The following is a 19,577-nucleotide window of genomic DNA, read 5'->3' on the forward strand; positions in this document are numbered from 1 at the left end:
AAGAACACTGTTTTATGAATACAGCATAAAGCAACACCATGCAATAGTCTACACAAGGAGTGAAAAAATCTTGTATCTTAAGTTGTATACTGTGTCCCAAAGTTGTAGGGAGACAGAATGATACTGGAATTCAGCGAGTTGAACTGACATCACTATTCTAGTAATAACTCTGGGTTCTTAACCTAACATTCCACAGCTCTGAACAACTTAATTCTTGCAATTAGGGTGACCAGATGTCCCAATTTTATAGGGATAGCCCCGATTTTGGGGTCTTTTTCTTATATAGGCTCCTTTTACCCCCCAACCCCGTACTGATTTTTCACAATTCCTGTCTGGTCACCCTACTTGCAGTGGACATGTTTTTCCATCGTCCACACATACACACAAAGTCACCTTCATCTAAGGTGTAAGATTGGCAATAGTCTAGTAATTGGTTTAAGGTCCAGTATTTCATGACATTTTGCAAACCACACAAACAAACAGAAAGACTAAATCTGGAAAACGTCAGCCCGAGAGGCGAACGTTTCAGAAATTTATAAATGCCTAAAAACATCTGTTATAATAAAAATTCTCTGGCAACCTTCCTTTAGCTGTCACTAGCATTCCACCAATAATAATAATATAAGTACGAGTCCATCTGTAAATACAGTAAAGAGCACTGCACAAGTTATTCTTGTCCAAATTGGTTACAATCACTCACTAAAAGCCAAGTCTGAGGTACCCATCCTAAATTATTGTTGGACAAAGGCTACATCATGATTTACAGCAAGGAAACAGGATATATGTGAGGGAACATAAAAGTCTTATAGTCACCATTCAAGTATTGGAGACTGCTGCCAGATGGAAACGCAGGAAATATAAAGGGATAAACGGACAAGTGCAGGAGTCACAAATTCCTTTTGAGCTCCTCTGTGACAGGCCTAGGGATTGGTAAAAACTAGGGCTGTGAAGCGATTAAAAAAATTAATGGCGATTAATTGCACTGTTAAACAATAATGGAATACCATTTGTTTAAATATTTTTTGATGTTTTCTACATTTTCAAATATATTGACTTCAGTTACAACACAGAACACAAAGTGTAGTGTTCACTTTATATTTATTTTTATTACAAATATTTGCATTGTAAAAAACAAAAAAAATAGTATTTTTGAGTTCACCTCATACAAGTACTGCAGTGCACTCTCTTTATCATGAAAGTTGAACTTAAAAATGTAGAATTATGTACAAAAAATAACTGCATTGAAAAATAAAACAATGTAAATCTTTAGAGACTACAAGTCCACCCATTTCTACTTCAGCCAATCGCTCGGACAAACAAACTTGGTAACAATTTGCAAGAGATAATGCTGCCCGCTTCTTGTTTACAGCATCATCTGAAAGTGAGAAAAGGCGTTTGCATGGCACTGTTGTAGCCAGCGTTGCAAGATACTTACGTGCCATATGTGCTAATAATTCATATATCCCTTCATCTGCAACCACCATTCCATAGGACATGCGTCCATGCTGATGATGGGTTCTGCTCGATAACGATCCAAAGCAGAGTGGACCGATGCATGTTCATTTTCATCATCATGAGTCAGATGCCACCAATAGAAGGTTGATTTTCTTTTTTAGTGATTCGGATTCTGTAGTTTCCGCATCTGAGTGTTGCTCTTAAAAGACTTCTGAAAGCATGCTCTACACCTCCTCCCTCTCAGATTATGGAAGGCACTTCTGATTCTTAAACCTTGGGTCAAGTGCTGTAGCTATTTTTAGAAATTTCACATTGGTATCTTCTTTGCATTTTGTCAAATCTGCTGTGAAAGTGTTCTTAAAACAAACGTGTGCTGAGTTATCATCCGAGACTGCTAGAACATGAAATATATGGCAGAATACAGGTAAAACAGAGCCAAAGACATACAGCTCTCCTCAGTCACAAATTTAATTAATGCATTATTTTTTAACAAGCATCATCAGCATCGAAGCAAGTCCTCTGGAATGGTGGTCAAAGCATGAAGGGGCATACCAATGTTCAGAAATACCTTGCAACGCCAGCTACAACAGTGCCATGCGAACGCCTGTTCTCACTTTCCGGTGACGTAAATAAGAAGCAGGCAGCAGCATCTCTTGTAAATGTAAACAAACTTGTTTCTCTTAGCGATTGGTTGAACAAGAAGCAGGACTGAATGGATTTGTAGGCTCTAAGTTTTACATTGTTTTGTTTTTGAGTGCAATTATGTGACACACGCACAAATCTACGTTTGTAAGTTGCACTTTCATGATAAAGAGATCGCACTTCGGTACTTGTCTGAGGTGAATTGAAAAATACTATTTCTTTTGTTTATCATTTTTTACAGTGCAAATATTTGTAATAAAAATAATAATACAAAGTGAGCACTGAACACCATGTATTCTGTGTTGTAATAGAAATCAATATATTTGAAAATGTAGAAAAAATCCAAAAATATTTAATAAATTTCAGTTACTATTCTATTGTTTAACAGTGCGATTAATCGCAATTAATTTAAATTTTTTTGGGTTATTCGCGTGAGTTAACTGCGATTAATTGATAGCCCTGGTAAAAACAAAACCATCCGGTCAGTTACTAGATTCTGCAAAACAGAAAAATGGGCCTCTCTCTACTTCGGAAGCAAAGTCCATTCAACAGCAGAGATGGGCTAGCTGCAGCGGTATCATGTTCTAGCAGCAAAACCAGCATTGTTCTGCTGATACAGTCTACTAGGACAGCAGACTAGTGATGGAGTGGAGAGATGACCCTGTGCAAACTCAAGGTCAAGCACACTGTCAGCACTTTAAACCAGATTAAGCCAAGAACAGCTCTGATTATTCGTCTTTTCACTTAATATTGGTTTCTGCTTCTTCCAGTTAGAGATAGTGACACACAAATACATGCACAGAGAGCCACACTGAGGAGCTAGATCTTAGACCATAGAGCAGAGCAGGTATGGTCACCGAGTCCTTCTAAAGTGGCTTGGATAAGTACTGCCTAGAGCTGGTTAAAATCGTTCACAAGAGACTTTTTCTGGCCAAAAACTCTGTTTTGGACCTCAGGAGGTCATCTAGTCCAACCCCCTGATCAAAGCAGGACCAATCCCCAATTTTTGCCCCAGATCCCTAAATGGCCCCCTCAAGGATTGAACTCACAACCCTGGGTTTAACAGGCCACTGCTCAAACCACTGAGCAATTCTGGCAAATAAATTTTCCTGTAGGAAATGTCACAACAAAAATTTCCAATTTGGCTTTTCAGTTTAAAAACCCCAAAATGAAAATTGCTATTTCACTTTTTGAAATTTTCTGTGGGAAAGCCAAACTTTTTGGAATGAAAAGTTTTGGAGGAAGAGTTTTCTACAGACATTTCTTGCAGGGAAAAAATGTTGGTCTTCAAATCCGTTCTAATGATGCCCCATATTCAGGGCACTGAACAAAGGCTTAATCTAACCCTCAGTGGCAGTTTAAAGCAACCCTCTGGAAAAACAAAGCAGAGCTTGTCATAGAACTGGTAACACAAGAATAATAAATAAAACACCACTCATATGAAAACATTGTTTAAATACTACTGGATAGGAGGCCTTGCTTAACACACAATTAAGATAGGAAATGTGAAAACCGTGCCAAGAGTCACTATGGGAAGATACAAAGGTCAAAAAGGACGTTTACTAGAGTGGATTTCAACTGCATAGATCCTAAGTGATCTCCTGTATCATCTCCTCATCAGATTGCAGAAGCACATCAGAGCCTGTTACACAGGCTTGCATCAAGCTGCACATTTCTAAACTTGTGTGTATCAGTGGATTTGTCACGTAGGGAGCTCTGAACTTGTTTCCATTTCATCCTGCGTCTAAGCACGAGGCTCACATTGCCAGGGAGATCTGGCATTCTGCAGAAGCCTAATGCCCCAAAGTGACAGTTTCTCATTGCCACGGAGACAAGAATCTATTGAATGAAGTCCACTGTAAACTGCATAAAGTCCACTGCATACAAACCACATGCACGCACAGCCGCTAGGTGGTTGTGGTGTTTGAGGGAGAGCGCCTATTCAGCTCTCTTCTCACTGAGTGTCTGCTTCAGAGACAGAACTCTGATGTCTGGTAGCACAGACAGTTACACACAAACAACCCCTGTACTCTGGCCAAAACAGAAATTGACTTATTTTAGTCCTCACAACACTCCTGTGAGGTTTTACAAGTGGGGAACTGAGGCATAGGAGGATGAAGTGGATTCCCAAGGTCACACAGGAAGCAGGTGGAATTGAATCCCAGTTGGCCAAGTGACATGCTAGCCCCCTAACCACTGGCCCACCCTTCTTCTCTATACATTAAGAGACCTTGCAGGGCAAGGACGAGTGAGTGGGTAGGAAGAGAAAGTCCATTGAAAAAGCAACAGCTTGCAGAACTCGGTGTGGAAAATTCAAGAGGCAGACATTTTACTGGATGCTGGTGGTGTCAAGACCTCTGCTACGGTGAGGGGAGAACTGTCTGGTGGTGCAGGTTCTTGTGTCACAGCAGAGCCCTGCCTCAGATGCAATTCACAACTTGGGGTGTCAAGGGCCCAGGCTGCACATCATGAGACTGTGGGCCTGGGCCCATTGTGCTTACAGTTAACCCAGACTTGTATTAAATGCGAGTGACTGAAGGCCACAGGCAGCATGTCATGTCACTGAAGAGCCACCCAATTTCATCTGAGTTGGTAGAATCATTCCATTTGCTTAGATTTTTCTTGACCTCATACAAAACCTGGCCACCTCCCCCATAATGATCTCAACAGAGAACACACAATTTGCAATCCTATTTGCATACAAAGATTACAGCAAAGTGCCAGCTAAGTTTCACCATTCATCAGACTTTACCTCAATGGTGTGCAAGTGACTAGAATTCAGCTCTGTCTATCTATTTAGGCACTCATCCCACACTATTTATGGTACTCATATGGCCCTCGATACTGTAGTATTTAAGAACCTTGCAATTTTTATTGCATTTATTGTCATAACATCCCTGGGAGCCAGGGGATGGCTGAGTGACTTGATCAAGGTCACATACAAAGTCTGTGGCAAAGCAGGGATTTGAATGCAGAGCTCACAAATTCTAGACTAATGTCTTAACTAGTGGGCCAGCCTTCCTTTCTTTGGCTGCTCAGCCCTGTTCTGAGAACCACTGAGCACCTACTCACAGCCTCACCAGCAGCAGAATGCCAACCTATGTACAGAGGTATATAGATCACTTTTAAAGTAATTTAGATGATTACTCTGCTGCACGAAGCCAGTTACAACTTTGATATAGCCAGCACTGGAAGAAAATAAATAATAAATGAAAATTCTCTTATTCTCAACTGCATTAGCATTTTGGAATGAGACCCATAAGGGGTCTTTTTCCCCTTTAACCAAGTCTTTGTTGTTCTAAGAAATATTTTGGTTATGTGGAAAGCTATGCAAGTGCAGGTGAAGTGGTAATTTTGGGCCAGGTCCAGTAGATCACTTAAGAATGTGCTTTTCTTTAAGCATGTGACTTCAATGGGACCATTCACAATCTTAAAGCTAAGCACATGTTTAAGTGCTTAGCTGGATCTGGGCCATAAAACATTATCATGAGCTAATGGAATATGTATTTGTGACAAAGTGGGGATTTCCCCTTGTTATGTTGTATGACAGTCTTACTATTGAGCCTCTGTGAGTTTTACTGTTTCGTATGAATACTGTGTGTGCCTCAGTTTCCCTGTGTGCTGCACCAATACTTCGTGGTGGGAATAGGGGTGTGTGACTTTGGCTGAGACCTCTGGGGCAGGTGAGGCAGCTCCAGCTGCCGGCACCTATGCTATGGCTGGTGCTCTTAGTAACCTGAGACCCAGGAGGGGGATGCAACCAGGTGACGGACCAGCTGACTCTTTGTCTGGGAAGCGAGACAAAGACAAGAAGGAGAAGTGATGGGGGTGTCTGAGGTCGGGTCACTGGAAGCTGGCAGTCTGCTTGGGGGGACTGGCCGCCTGGCACAGGATTCCCCAAGATGGACTTGGCTGAAAGTCACTTATTTCTGTGATAGCAAGCTCTGTTCTATGCTGTGTTTCATTCGACTAATAAACCTTCTATTCTACATGCTGGCTGAAGAGCTGGGGTGCAGGGCCCTCTGGCTTCCCCAGGAGCCCAGCCCAGGCAGACTCACTGTAGGAAGCACACAGTGTGCAAGGAGATGCTGAATGCTCCAAGGTCAGCCCCAGGAAGGTCAAAGCTGTGTAAGCTTCTTGTCCTGGAGACAGTATGCTCAGAGAGAGGAGTCATGCTCCCCCAGAGTCCTGACTGGCTTTGTACGGAGTAGTTCCAGAGCATTGGCCTGGTGACTCCGTGACAGTATTCATAGTGGGGCAGATTTACCAAGGCAGTCAGGTTATGCCTTGCAGTTATGCACCCAGCTGTCATCTATGCCTTGGAAAATCTACCTTACTGTACAATTGGGATAGGCAATCTGTTCAGATGAGGAAAAATAATCCACCCAAACCTTTGCCTAACACTCATACCAACCCGTTCTAAAATCATGCACATGTTTAACTTCAATGGAAACAACAGGTGCTTAGCACCTTCAAAAATCAGACCAGCTACCTGATGTGAGGCACATAATTTATGCACCAAATGTATGCAACTTTTCTGTATACAACATTGTATTCTTAAAATGGGGGAAGATCTCTCTGAGACTCTGCGTTCCAACAGAGGAGAACGTTTCGGTTTTTTGTTTTAATGCTGCCCTCGATAGTACAGCTTGTCATGTGGTTTTAAAGTACATTTAATTCTGGGGGAAGAGGCAGCACGGACACTTCTGGAAGCCTAAACCCGAAAGAGTCCTGCCACAGAAGCTATTTTTAGTCCGTGCTGAGGGGAAGTAGCTTAATACACTTTAGAAGAGGTAACTGTATAATTCATAAATGGCAGGGCAGAGCAAAGTGAAACCACAATGGCTGGTGCATGATCACTTGTAACTCATGAGTGAATGCAAACTAAAAAGTCCATTTGTGTTTATACACTTCATGGCATTCTATACTTCATGCACTTTCTTGCCACCTTGACAGGGAGCGTGAGGAGAAAGGAGGGAAAGGCCATTGAGTAAACCCCCAGCATGTACTGATATCATTTTGCAGGATTTCAGTTTTAAGAAGGACAATGCGACCCAGGGACCTTTTGGTGCCAACTGGCACAGGGCACAGAGGATGTATAGAGTTTTACAGAGATCCCTTGGGTCAGATATATGCCTAATAATTCATCAAAGCATGACATATGAGGTCTCTACCAAAAGCCCACTGGTCATCACAATCACTGTGAAATGAACATAGAATCATAGAATATCAGGGTTGGAAGGGACCTCAGGAGGTCATCTAGTCCAACCCCCTGATCAAAGCAGGACCAATCCCCAATTTTTGCCCCAGATCCCTAAATGGCACCCTCAAGGATTGAACTCACAACCCTGGGTTTAGCAGGCTAATGCTCAAACCACTGAGCTATCCCTCCCCCCCAAAGCCTACAGCACCCAGTATTCCCAGGAGGTCTCCCATCCAAGTACTAACCAGGCCCGAACCTGCTTAGCTTCCGAGATCAGACGAGATCGGGCGTGTTCAGGGTGGTACATATGGATAATATTTAAGGACTTATGTATCTAGATTGAAAATTATCTTCTTGAGGTCCTGGAGTTAAGGCAGGTCACCAGAAAGTGAAATGACTCAGACATGCTCCTTTCAAGCTGGAGGTAACATATGCTTATTGCCCTGTCTGGTAATATGGGTATTATGTATTGCCTGCCTCACAATGGAGGCCTCCGCAGACTGAGACAGGTGCCAGTGGAAAGCTACAAGAGAAAATCTACATGAAGAAACAATACAGCAGTGAGTGTCCTGGTTATGAAAGAAGACAAAGGATGGGACTTGTGTACCTTGGGAGGCAAAGGAATACATTAAACCCTTCATGGCAGTATGTCTGTCTCAAGAGGGGATGATGACAGCCGTGCCTAGCTGTAAAATGCCCCCATGACTTTGGGTGAGCATTGCTCTATAAGACATGAGAATAACTAAGTCTAGATGCATCACACAGGATGATCTTGTGGTTAAGACACTGGTCTGGGATCCAGGAGATCCTGATTCACCTCATGGCTCTGCCACACTGACTTCACGTGGGACCTTGGGCACATCATTTCCTCCCTTTGTGCTTCTCTTCCCCATCTACAGAATGGGGATTGCATTACTTCCTTTCTCCAATATTGTACCTTGTTTATTTGGGCCAGGGGCCTGCAAAGAGTGAAGGTGAACTCTGTGCCTGCAACGGGGTTCTGCCTGGATGCAGGTGTCTGCCACACAGTTTTCTTTGTGGGATCAGAGCTAGAGACGCAGATCCAAGTAACTCACATGCTTAACTGAAAGCACATGAGTAGTCCCCTTGACATCAACGGGACTACACACGTGCTTGAAGTTAAGTGCCTATATAAGTGTTTGCTAGATCTGGGCCTTCGCAGTGCACTGGTCCACGCTAAAGGGGTGTAAATTTTAGTGGGCTAGCATGTTTCACACCAAGTGGTCCATGTACACCTTGCTGGTGCACATAAAAAGTTCCCTAGTGCATTTTAATATAGTCTCCTGATTGAAATGGGACTAGATTAATGCACACTAGGGAACTTCTAGCGCCTGCTAGCAGGGTCCACAAGACAATGCACTACACGCTAGTGCACACAAGAACTGACACCCTTCTAGTGCGGACTAATGCGCCATGTCGTCAAGCCCTTAGATTCTGCACTCCTTGATGCAAGGAGAAGCAGTTCTCATAGTCTATGTCCGTGCGGTGCCTAGCATAATGGGGAACTGATCTTGGCAGGGGCAACTGGACTCAACTGTCATATTTTTTAAAAAGGGGAAATAACAAAGGAATAAAGATATAATAAAGGTAAAAAATGGAATAAAATTATAAAAGAGGTTCTCAACTATCACAAAGTTGAGTGTGAGAGACAGATGTGTGAGATCATCAGGATACCAGAAGCCATAAAAGAGTGCAGAGACTCAAGTCCTTCAAGCAAAAACATTGCCATACAAATATCCACTATAAAGACAAAATACAAGAGGAGGAAAAAATGAGGCAATAACCCCAGATGGCCAGACTTTGGTCCCCCTTACCAGGCCCTGGTCTCTTAAATTCAGATAAGTCTTTCCACAACCAAAACTTCTACCAGACTAACTCCTTTTTAGTAATGTTCCATGTTATATACCCTGAATATGTTTCCCAGTCTGCTCTGCACTCAAAGAAGAAACTCAAATAAGAGTTTATCCAAACTTTCTCTTGCAGAATTTCTGGGAGAAAAAGGGGGAAGATAGGACAGACTAGGACAAAAAATATAAGTACACAGATAAACAGATAGATATACAGTCAAATGAAGGCCCTGATTCAGGAAAGCAATTAAGCATATGCTTAACTTTAAGCATATACTTAAATGCAGTCCTGAAAGCAGAGGTAGAATGGGTAATATTTTGATGGATAAGAAAAAGAAATATAAATTACTGCTGCATGGTCATGAAAAAGCAGTAACATCATAGAACAGATAGAGTAGATGGATAAAGAAACGTATATTTTCAGCAACGGCTGCTTGCAAATTGGCATTTGGCTTTGGAGTTTTATATACAGATAGAATCATTGGTCATGCAGCCTTTAGAAATAATATAGTTCCAAAAATGTGTGCACGTATGTAAGTAATTCAGAAAGATAGACTGAAGAACACAGGATAGTTCAGGTATTGCCTGACATTTATCTTCATGGGTACAGAGAGACCTAACAACTGAGGACTGGCGTAGTGGGACTTATTGAGTCTCTAGCTCCTTAACATCATAAAAGATCTAAGTAAGCATACATTATTCCAGTGTTGCTTTCTGGGGTTGGTAGATAGAATGCTGTCAGCCTTTCCATGAAAATCATGTTTTTAAGTTGAACATACACATTTGCTCCAGGCTGAAACCTGACATACAAGTTTCTGCCCAGGAGCAAACGTTTTAGAAAATTTATTGAAATCTTTTGGCTTTGTCTGTGGTGACAGAACAGAGCAATAGGGAAAAAGAAAAAGTCTGAGAGTTCGTTTTATGTTAATGTTTTGGTCACAATGTAGCAAACTTTCTATAAATAAAAATAATATCTGTTTCAGGTATTAAAGCTGATATTTGCAAACTTGGGTGCCTACATTAGAACACCTCAAATCATAGTTAGCCGGGGTGGTGGAACAGGTGGCGGGAGGGAAGGGGGAACAGGGGAAGCTAGCGCTGCGGCAATGGAAATATTGTGGTGGCACCAAAAGCTTGTAAACTTGTGCATGCCTCAGGGAAGCGAGAGTGAGATCTAGAGGGGCTGGAACGGCCTTTGCCGGGCCTGGGATTGGACCACGGAGCAGGACCAAGAGGGAGTAGGTGGAAACTCCCAGGATAGGACCCTGTTTCCTAGCATGGAGCTGGCTGACCCCACCACCCTAGTCTCAGTAACTCCCCTCAGTCCCCCTCCGCCTCTCTCCCGCTATCCCCCCCAATATTGAGAGACCTAGGGAGAGATCTCCAAAGGCACAAACAGGAGTTAAGAACTCTGGGTGGTATTTTCAAGACTCTCCCTCTTCCATCTCCGTAATCAGGAAGGAAGGGTGCCATTTCTAAATCTGGGCTCCACATATGTAGCCAATAGAATGCTCTTCCTAATGCAAATGAGGACAGGAAACGGTTTTAATGGGGATTGCTTAACCCAGTGACTCAGCAGGGGACATAGAACGTGTATCAGAGGCAACTCGTGGGAGCTGCACGAATGGCCACAGGCATCGCCCCAAGGTCAAGTGACCCACCAGCAGCCGGCCCAGGCGGGGAGACGAAGGGGTGGGGCCAGAGCTGGAAGGGAAGGGGCGGGGCCAGAGCAGCATCCCAGCTCTCTGGGAGAGTGCCTCCCACCCAGGCTCAGCTTCTGGGGACAGGAGCCGACTTTGAACATGCCAGGGAGAGCGGGGGGCTCCGACTCGCTCAGCCGCTGTCCCGGAAGCCAAGCCGCTGCAGCCAGGCACTCTCCCAGGCAGCTGCTGTGCTTGGCTCCGGAGCCTGGCCGCCAGGAAGAACAGCCGAACACGCCAGGGGAGCCGGTGCCGCAGGAGGGGAAGGGGACAGGGAGAGCGTGGGGTCCCTGGGCTGGGGAGTAGCCATGGGGGGGGTCACGTGCACCCCCTTTAGCTGGTGCCCCCTTTGTGTCCCTCCCACACGTCACCTATGTATTTGATCCCTGACTCTATGTCTGAGACAGTATCTTTCCATGCCTGTGGATTGGGGAGTATAAATTGGAGTCTGTACCATCAGCCCAGGGCCTGACTCCTCCCCCATCTCAACACCTGGAAGATCATTTGGAAGATAAAGACTTTGAATTGAAGAGATTGGTCCTGGGATAAGAAGAGTATTCAGTATGTATCCTGTGTATTAGGAGCTGTAAACTACCTGGAACATCCTTACCAGCGAGTTTGTCTAAAGTGCATGGGGAATCTGCTTAGATTACAAAGGCTGTTGCACACCACTATCCTTTGACAAAGCGGCGAACTAATTAACGTGCTTCCATTGCTCAAGAGAAGATCTTGAGCAGTATAAGATGGCACGTTTCTGGGGTGCAAGGCTTGGGGGCTGGGGATATTTGCTGGTGTCTCTCTGCATAGTTCATGAGTGACTTAGAGAGCATTCATGCAAGTTAGCTGGGGTGTCTCTGCATGCTGTTGGCTGAGTGATCACAGCACCTGGTGGAGTTTGCTGCTTGTCACTAGCAAGGCACTGTAAGAGACAATCCAGGGAAGAGAGTGAAGGGGACACAGTGGTGCCACAAATCCAGGTTGCAACCAGGGGTACGTCACAAATTCAAGAAAGACATCACTTTTGTGGAGAAGTTTGTACAACCGCAGACTATGCAATGCATCTTCTGTGGATTATTAAAAGAGTGGTTCCGGTCTGTAACACTGTTTATTTCCCCTTATGGAAAAGTCCTATATGATTTAATATCACACAATGTTTATTGGCCCATCCTGCAGAACTGAAGAGAGAATTATATGCTCACTATGGTTCAAAACCATATAGAAATGATCTCATTCTCTCTTAAATTCTACACCTTTCTAGAGGGATCTATGCAGCCTATTACATTTCTATAGAAACTTTTATCACTTCACTCCTGTTAAATTCTATGGTTAATATTTAATTTTAAGGGAAGCTGTGTGTCAAAATCTCCTGGACTGCTATGAAAATCTCTAGCTATTGGACTCTCCCATCCCTTCACATAAGCAGAAATTTCAAGTAGGAGAAATTTGAATGGCAGGTACTAGCTGAAACTCATCATGCCGTGCTACGGCCACAGCAGTTTATTGATGAACCCATATGTGCAGGTCTCTAGTTAGAGTTAATACTGTAGCTATCTTCCCACTTATATGATATCATCTGCTCAGTTAGTCATTGCATGAGTATGGCATGACATTGTATTATCTGGATAACAAAACTACATGTGAAGTGTAGGTTAAAAGAGGGCCAAAGTGAAATTAATTGGAAACTAACTATTGAACCGCTACATCCAACAGCGCATAAACAGTGTAGATAATTTAATGCTGCGTTTGAAAGTATCTGCAGCAACAATAGCCTTGTATGGTTAGAAAAAATAAAAACCTTAATAATACTTCAATACTGTTAATGAGACGGGCCAACAAAATAACCGCCTGCTATGGTGTATGTTAGGGAGACTAATAAATTAAGACGTGGGTAATCTAACAAACCTGGCGCATGAGAAACAATGGAGAGAACAACGGGTATCTATAAAATACTATGATGATGGGGAAAGTATAAGAACCTGAATAGAATAGAACAGAATAGAAATGCAGCTATCATGTATATTTGATACTAGAATGTATGGCTTGCCTGAGTCAAATGGACAACCCCTCCACAGCCTTGGCCAGAGCAGTCAGATGAGACATTTCCGTCAGTTTCAGGCCTTCCCCCAGGAACACTGCTGTAGTTGCTTGGTCTGGATCCAGTAGAGTGAGTGTTGCCTCACTCTGCATCTTCATTAAGGAAGGGAAGAAAAATGGCATCTTTGCATAACTCCAAGCTGTTCTCCAACCTAAGGCCATTCAAGAATCGTACAGAGACTGAGATCCAATTTACAATTCCTCTAACCAGATTTGGAGGATAGGGTATTGTTTTAACCTATTACTCGTAAGCTTTTTACTGCAGCAAGAATGCCTAAATTCTGATGGCTTCAATTATACAAGTCAATGAAAAGGGTTTGTTTGCTTAGAACTGGTCAAAAGTTTTCAAAATTTTTAAATCTCAATGAAAATATTTTTCAATTTTTTCCCCTTATGAACTTGTTTTTTAATGCCATTATAGAGAGGTCGAATTTTTTTAAACATTCAAAATTTCAACAACAAATTTTCACAATTTTTTAAAAGTGTTTCCACACAAACTTGTCTGTATTTTTTACCCAGGTGTAGTTCTGGTTAGTTCAGTTTTAAAAACCATCTTCATCTTCTTCCTGCCCTTCCCATAATGATACAATGGAGCAGGGATAGTATGCATGTCTATTTGAGGCACAAGGCTCCTCCCACTGTCCAGCTACCCCTCACTTTAAGCCACCGGATCATCCTCAGCTCAGATCACTCCACCACCCAATAGCCTCTCCCAAGTGAAAGAATTATATGGGACAGTGCCTGTTTCCAAGTCCATTTACATAAGTGTGAGCATTCAACTGGCAATGATCAGAACGTTCACATATCCAGGTGTACACTGAAATTTATGAGGCTGAGAAACTATCGCTGTTGAGATGTTCGTAAAACAGGTACTGCTTGGGTTACTTTAGCTCATTGTGTGCATCCTTCCAAAAAGGAAAAGAACGGCACGGGCTTGAAAGTGTTCTCCTTGTTCCCAGGCCGCTGTACAGATTTGCTCCCACATTCTCCACCAATTCTGCTCCTCAAAAGTCGCAAGGGTGGGGATTTATGCTGCAATAATAGGCAGAGACACTGCTCTTTAGTTATGTGATATGCTGTCCCCCACCTTCCTGCCTTTCATGGACTTGTCTGACCTGTCTCTATTGGCTTGGATAGTGACTCTGGAACATTGATGAGATAAGATTGTCACTCGAGGCTGGATTCTGCAAACACTTTTTACTAGGCGAGGCCTCCTGCCACGCAAAGTCCGTGGCAGTACTCTCAGCACCACACCAGTGCTAATAAGCTAATAATGCAAGACTAGTCCCTCTAATGGTAGGTTGTTATGGGTTCAATTCTCTTATAGAACTGCTTTTTCCTCATGCAGTCCTATTTGCTTTGCTGATATGATTAGGGAAGGGGATGATCACTATCAAAAGGCTGTAAATCATATTTACAAAAATCACTACAGCAAGTTTTTCTTATGACTTAGCCTCTCCCATCCTTGTCATCCTTTGTCAGATCAATCGTGCCAAGAAAACAAAGCCAATGTCACTTGTGAAGTCATGAACAATCCACTACTCATATCAATACTGCTTAGGGAAACACACTCTGCCTATCATTTAAACACTCACTCTTTTTGTTTTGTTTTGCTTGTTTGTTTTGAGAAGAAAAGGGGAGAGGGCTAAAGGAGGATGACTGTTCTGTGCTCCAAGATTTGACATCAAGCCAGAGGCTTATCCAGATATACCTAAAAGAGCAGATAAACCTCCAAAACCCCTCCACCAATCACCAATCCACCACCCCTCCAACAATCACATAGCATTTGACTGCACTTGCAATCTCAACACCACGCTGCCATTGTGGATAGTTTGGACCGACCACTTGAACCAGCATTGGCATAGGAGGAACTTTGGAGCTGGGGCACATGCAGAGGTAGGCTTTCTACAAAGAAGCTTCCTCTTGACACAATGTTCATCTGTTTCTGAGAATGGCACCTATCTCAGTGGCACTAAGAGTAACAAGCCAGATAACAACAACATCTCCGCCCCCTCAGGGCTCTTTCTTCTCTTTGCTCTGAAGAGAAAGTCCAGGGTTTACACATAAACACATTTAAAACTGCCTTCCCTAAACAAGAACACTCCACCAGAGAAGTAGATCCCATCATGCAACAGGGCACCCAAATACCCCAAGAGAATCTGCTTCAATACAGAAAAAAAACTCCATTGACCACACCCCTCTAGTTGTCACCTACCACCCCACAGAGGAACCCATATGGGGGTCTCATCAAACTACAACCCTTACTCAATGGGGACCACACCCAGAAGGAAATCTTTCCTGACCCCCTCTTCCAGCCTTCAAACAATCCCTCAGCCTCTTCAAGCTCATCATCAGAAGCAAGATCCTCACAGACCAGGACACACCAACTCAAAGCAGCACCAGACCCTGCCAGAACAACAGATGCAAAACCTACAGATGTATCTCCAATGCTATGATGAGCAATACCCCCACCCTCCAACACATCTCTCAAGATCCATCGGACCTATACATGCCTATGAGAACTTGTGTCGTACCTCATCCAGTGCATTAAATTCCCCAACAGCAACGACATGGATGAAACCAGACAAGCACTACACACTCAAATGAACTTGCACAGAAAAGGACATAAAAAGACAAAAACACCCTGCTACCCATGGGCAAACACTTTTCACAGAACTGTCACTCCATATCTGCCCTGTCAGTCCTCATCCTCGAAGGAAACCTGCATAACACTTTCCAAAGATGAGCCTTTACACTTACATTCATAACTCTGCTGGACATTAAAAACCACAGACTTAACAGAGATAGGGTGACCAGATGTCCCGTTTTGGGGGACTTTTTCTTATATAGGCGACTATTACCCTCCCACCCCGTACCGTTTTTTCACAGTTGCTATCTGGTAACCCTAAACAGAGACAGTGTATTATAGCTCATTACCGTGATGTGTAACACACCCTGCTGCTTGCTAACCCTTAATTGCCCACTTCATTTTGAGTGGTCTCCTACAGCATATGCTTAACAATCTGTCCCACCTTGTATTTAGCTCAGACACTCTGGTTACCTTCTTCAGACCTGAGGAAGAGCTCTGGGAAGCCCCAAAGCTTCTCCCTTCCACCAACAGAAGTTGGTCCAATAAAAGATACTACCTAACCTACCTTGTCTTTTTAAAGTATTTTAAGACCTTTTCAAGTAGTGGTTTGGATAGATTGGGAGAGACTTCTCTCCCTCTAATGCTCAGTCAGATTATGTGAGGGCAGCAAGAGAGGAGAAAAGATTTAATTCAACAATACCAAAAAAAACCTGAATGAAGGACGAGGAAGAAAGAGTCTTGTCTAATACTTCTGGCCTTTTCTGGCTGCAACTGAGCTGAACATTTTACAGCAGTGGCTATATCTGTGTGCACTGGGCAGAGATTTTTCATTTCATACATCATTTATTCCTGTGGTGATTCCATGAAGTCACTACATGTCCTGAACACACACACACACAAACAGAGAAATTCGTTCTTGTCGTGATAAGGGTAAAGGCTGGAGATACTGATCAGAGATTTCTCTGCACAGCCACAGCACTAGCTGCAAGGATGATCACTAGCCCTTAATAGAAAAACGCAGGTTAAAGATAGGAAGGACTAAGATCCTTGCAATAATTGGAGAATGGTTAAACAGGATACATTTACCTGCTCCTAAAAGGCTACTTGAATTCAATAAAAACCACACTCTCTTGAAGGTCTCTCTCCCAATCTGTTGTAGAAGAATCAGTGCTCATGTGTTATCAACAGTCAGTGTGATTAAGCATCCAATCCTATTTATATACCATGAGATACCATTGATATCTACCTAAATGTTCGTCCTGTCTCAATACTCACAGAATTAAACCAATCAAAGGAACAATTACATTTTTGTTGCCAACGTTGGCAAGTTCAGGTTCAGCAAAGGAGCGCTCTTTCCTGGATTTAAAGATGAGCTAAATTGCCTGTTCGCCCTGTTGCTCCACCCCATCACCTGCATTAAATGGCTTGGCAGAAAGAGCCATCTCTGCAATATAGCTTGTAAACCAGTGAGGGTGACAGAGTAGAAGATATGCGGGGTATCTGTGGCAGAGGTCCAACTCCAGGAAAGAGGCAGTCTCACACCCACGCCCACCTCTGAAAAAGGACAGAAAAGAGTATGAGGAAAGGAAAGACAAGTTTGGGGGAAGGATTTAAAATTTGAACAAGGGGGAAACCAAGTGATCAGATGCAGAGATTTCACCGCAAGGCTTCCAGTCTGAATTCAGTCAAAGTCAGAAAGGAAGCTCTTTGACAGCCTGGCTGAAATGGGGATCTAAGTCCTGTTCCTAGTAAGCCGAAGTTCCCATTTTAAAAACCAGCGCCACCACTGGAATGAACTGGGAACCTTGGCTGCAATCTCATCAGAGAAGCCTGGGATCAAACAGCTTGGAAAGTGGTGGGTTTTTTTTTTCCCCCTAATGGAAAATTTTCATCAACATGCAACATTTTTCATCCAACAACCTTCTAATTTTTTCAATTAAAATTCAAAATGTTCCACAGAGAGCCAACGCCTTTTTGCAAAAATGTTTGTTTTCTCAGAGACCTAATCTGCCAGCAAAAAACAGTTTGGATGGGAAATTTTCAACGAGGGTGACTCCTCCCTCCCACATGAAAAAGCAACGTGAGAGACGCTTGCCTTGCCAACACCAGTGCTGGACTTCAGCCAGGAAGCTTATCGGTTCATCTTCATCTTTCTGAGACATACTTTCACTTTGTTTTTCAATACGGGGCTGGTGGGGAAGGGAGAAAATATGGAGGCAGGCAAAGTGGGGGAGTGTTGAAGGTAGGTTTCAAACCGTGGAGAAGGGAATGACAGAAGGATGGTGAGAAAATTAAAAACAACAATAGGGGAGGAGAGTTAATTTTCTAAAAGCCCATTACAATGTCATTTATGTACCTCTGTTTTCTTTCTCAACATACTGATTATCAGTAATTAGCAGAGATGGGAGAGGAAATAGAGCAGGAGTACACAGACTAGATTAAACAAGATGAAAATTTGTGCTTATATTCGGTATACCATATCATTCTGCCTACCCGGCAACTGCTGACATGTCCTGCATGATAAAACCAAAGTCAGCAGGCTGGCATCCATCTTAAGCTGCTCCGGGAAATAAAACAATTGTCCAGCGAACCTCATCAGAAATGGGCTAGAACCAAAATGACAGATCCAAGCTGTGGATCTGGATCTGTGGCTTGGGGGCTATTTCTAATCCTCAACGGTAAATATGAGAGACACTCACAGTTGGTGCTTTAAATCATCCTCTATCCATTAGGTGGGCAGCAGCTGAAGGAAGGAGCCAAAAGGAAGCCCTCCACCACCCACACAAGACAATAAGAGTTTCGCTAGTCTAGTGACTGTCCCACTGGATAGGTGGTCCTCCATTCTGCTCCTCATCCTCCTGGAGTTGAATGACAGTCGACAGCCAATGGGATTTTGTGTGTGTGTGGGGAGGGAGGGGGAGATACTAAAGTAGTTCTAAACCACTTAGCAGAATCCCCCATGTGGTACCTGCACTCTGTGCACGTGTCCTGCTCATTATTATTTGAACCTGGATCTTCTCGATCACCATAAGGAGATCTTTAACACAGGTGCCAAAAAAGAGCGTTCGCTGGCTGGGCTACTAGAAGCAGTGCTAAGCTCCTCTTAGTTGCAAGTCTCTTTGCATGCACATTGCCCTTCCCTTCTGGGAACTGGTCCAGCTGGAAGCCTCTCTCTGTGCATCTTACACCATCCTCTTTTACACCCACATCAGTCCAAGGGAACAGTCAGAGCCCAGGGGATATATGAAATGGCAAAGGCAGACTTTCAGGCAGCCTAGGAGTGGGTGACTGATCCAAAGTAAACACCATGGCATGGAAAAGGAGTCACGCAAAGCACACGCAACAAATCACCCATCTGCACAGGCTTGGAACAAGATCACTTGCAGCACAGCTCTGCCGCCTGCTAAACGGTGCCATTTGAGATGGTTTCCAACAAACTGCTCATTAAAAATTCATGGCTGCAGCTGACCCCAAATTAGAATGCATTTCATTGAATTAAAACATCCATCCCAGAAATATAGGTTTGCTTAACAGACACAAATGATTTGGGGACCTCATGCTGCAAGCTGTAAAATAAAATCAAACTGTGGTAAACCAAAAGAAATTAAGCCATCAAGCAAAAGGGGTGGGAGGGACACAGAGATCTCTCGCCAAAGGGAAGCTGTTTATCGCAGGCCTGATACAAACCAAAAGTCCCCACGTTTGCTACATCCGGAGAGCAATTTAACTGAATGAAAGAGACGACTATACAAATCTTAGCAGTAGATGTGAGGGATACTCAACATATAAAGAACAGGAAGACTTGTGGCACCTTAGACACGAACAAATGTATTTGAGCATAAGCTTTCGTGAGCTACAGCTCACTTCATCAGATGCATTCAGTGGATATAAAGAGACTCACTCAATAGGTCATAGGTGCAGGTTTTTCCTTTGGTAGTTTAATATGTTCTCAACCTTTCTGAATTGGTTTAATTACTTATCATTCATTTTATAATAGTGAAAGTGTACTGCTCTTAAGGTGCTCA

General features: G+C 43.3%; 1 protein-coding gene and 1 pseudogene across 1 annotated transcript in view; both read right to left on the minus strand.

The window, feature by feature from the left end:
* Window positions 1–19,577, minus strand: part of GALNT17 (polypeptide N-acetylgalactosaminyltransferase 17) — a 293,798-nt gene that overhangs the window by 241,129 nt on the left and 33,092 nt on the right. The window lies entirely within an intron of this gene.
* LOC125624161 (5S ribosomal RNA) lies at window positions 7,497–7,611 on the minus strand (annotated as a pseudogene).

The sequence above is a fragment of the Caretta caretta genome, chromosome 17, assembly GCF_965140235.1.
Source record: "Caretta caretta isolate rCarCar2 chromosome 17, rCarCar1.hap1, whole genome shotgun sequence".
Taxonomy (NCBI): domain Eukaryota; kingdom Metazoa; phylum Chordata; order Testudines; family Cheloniidae; genus Caretta; species Caretta caretta.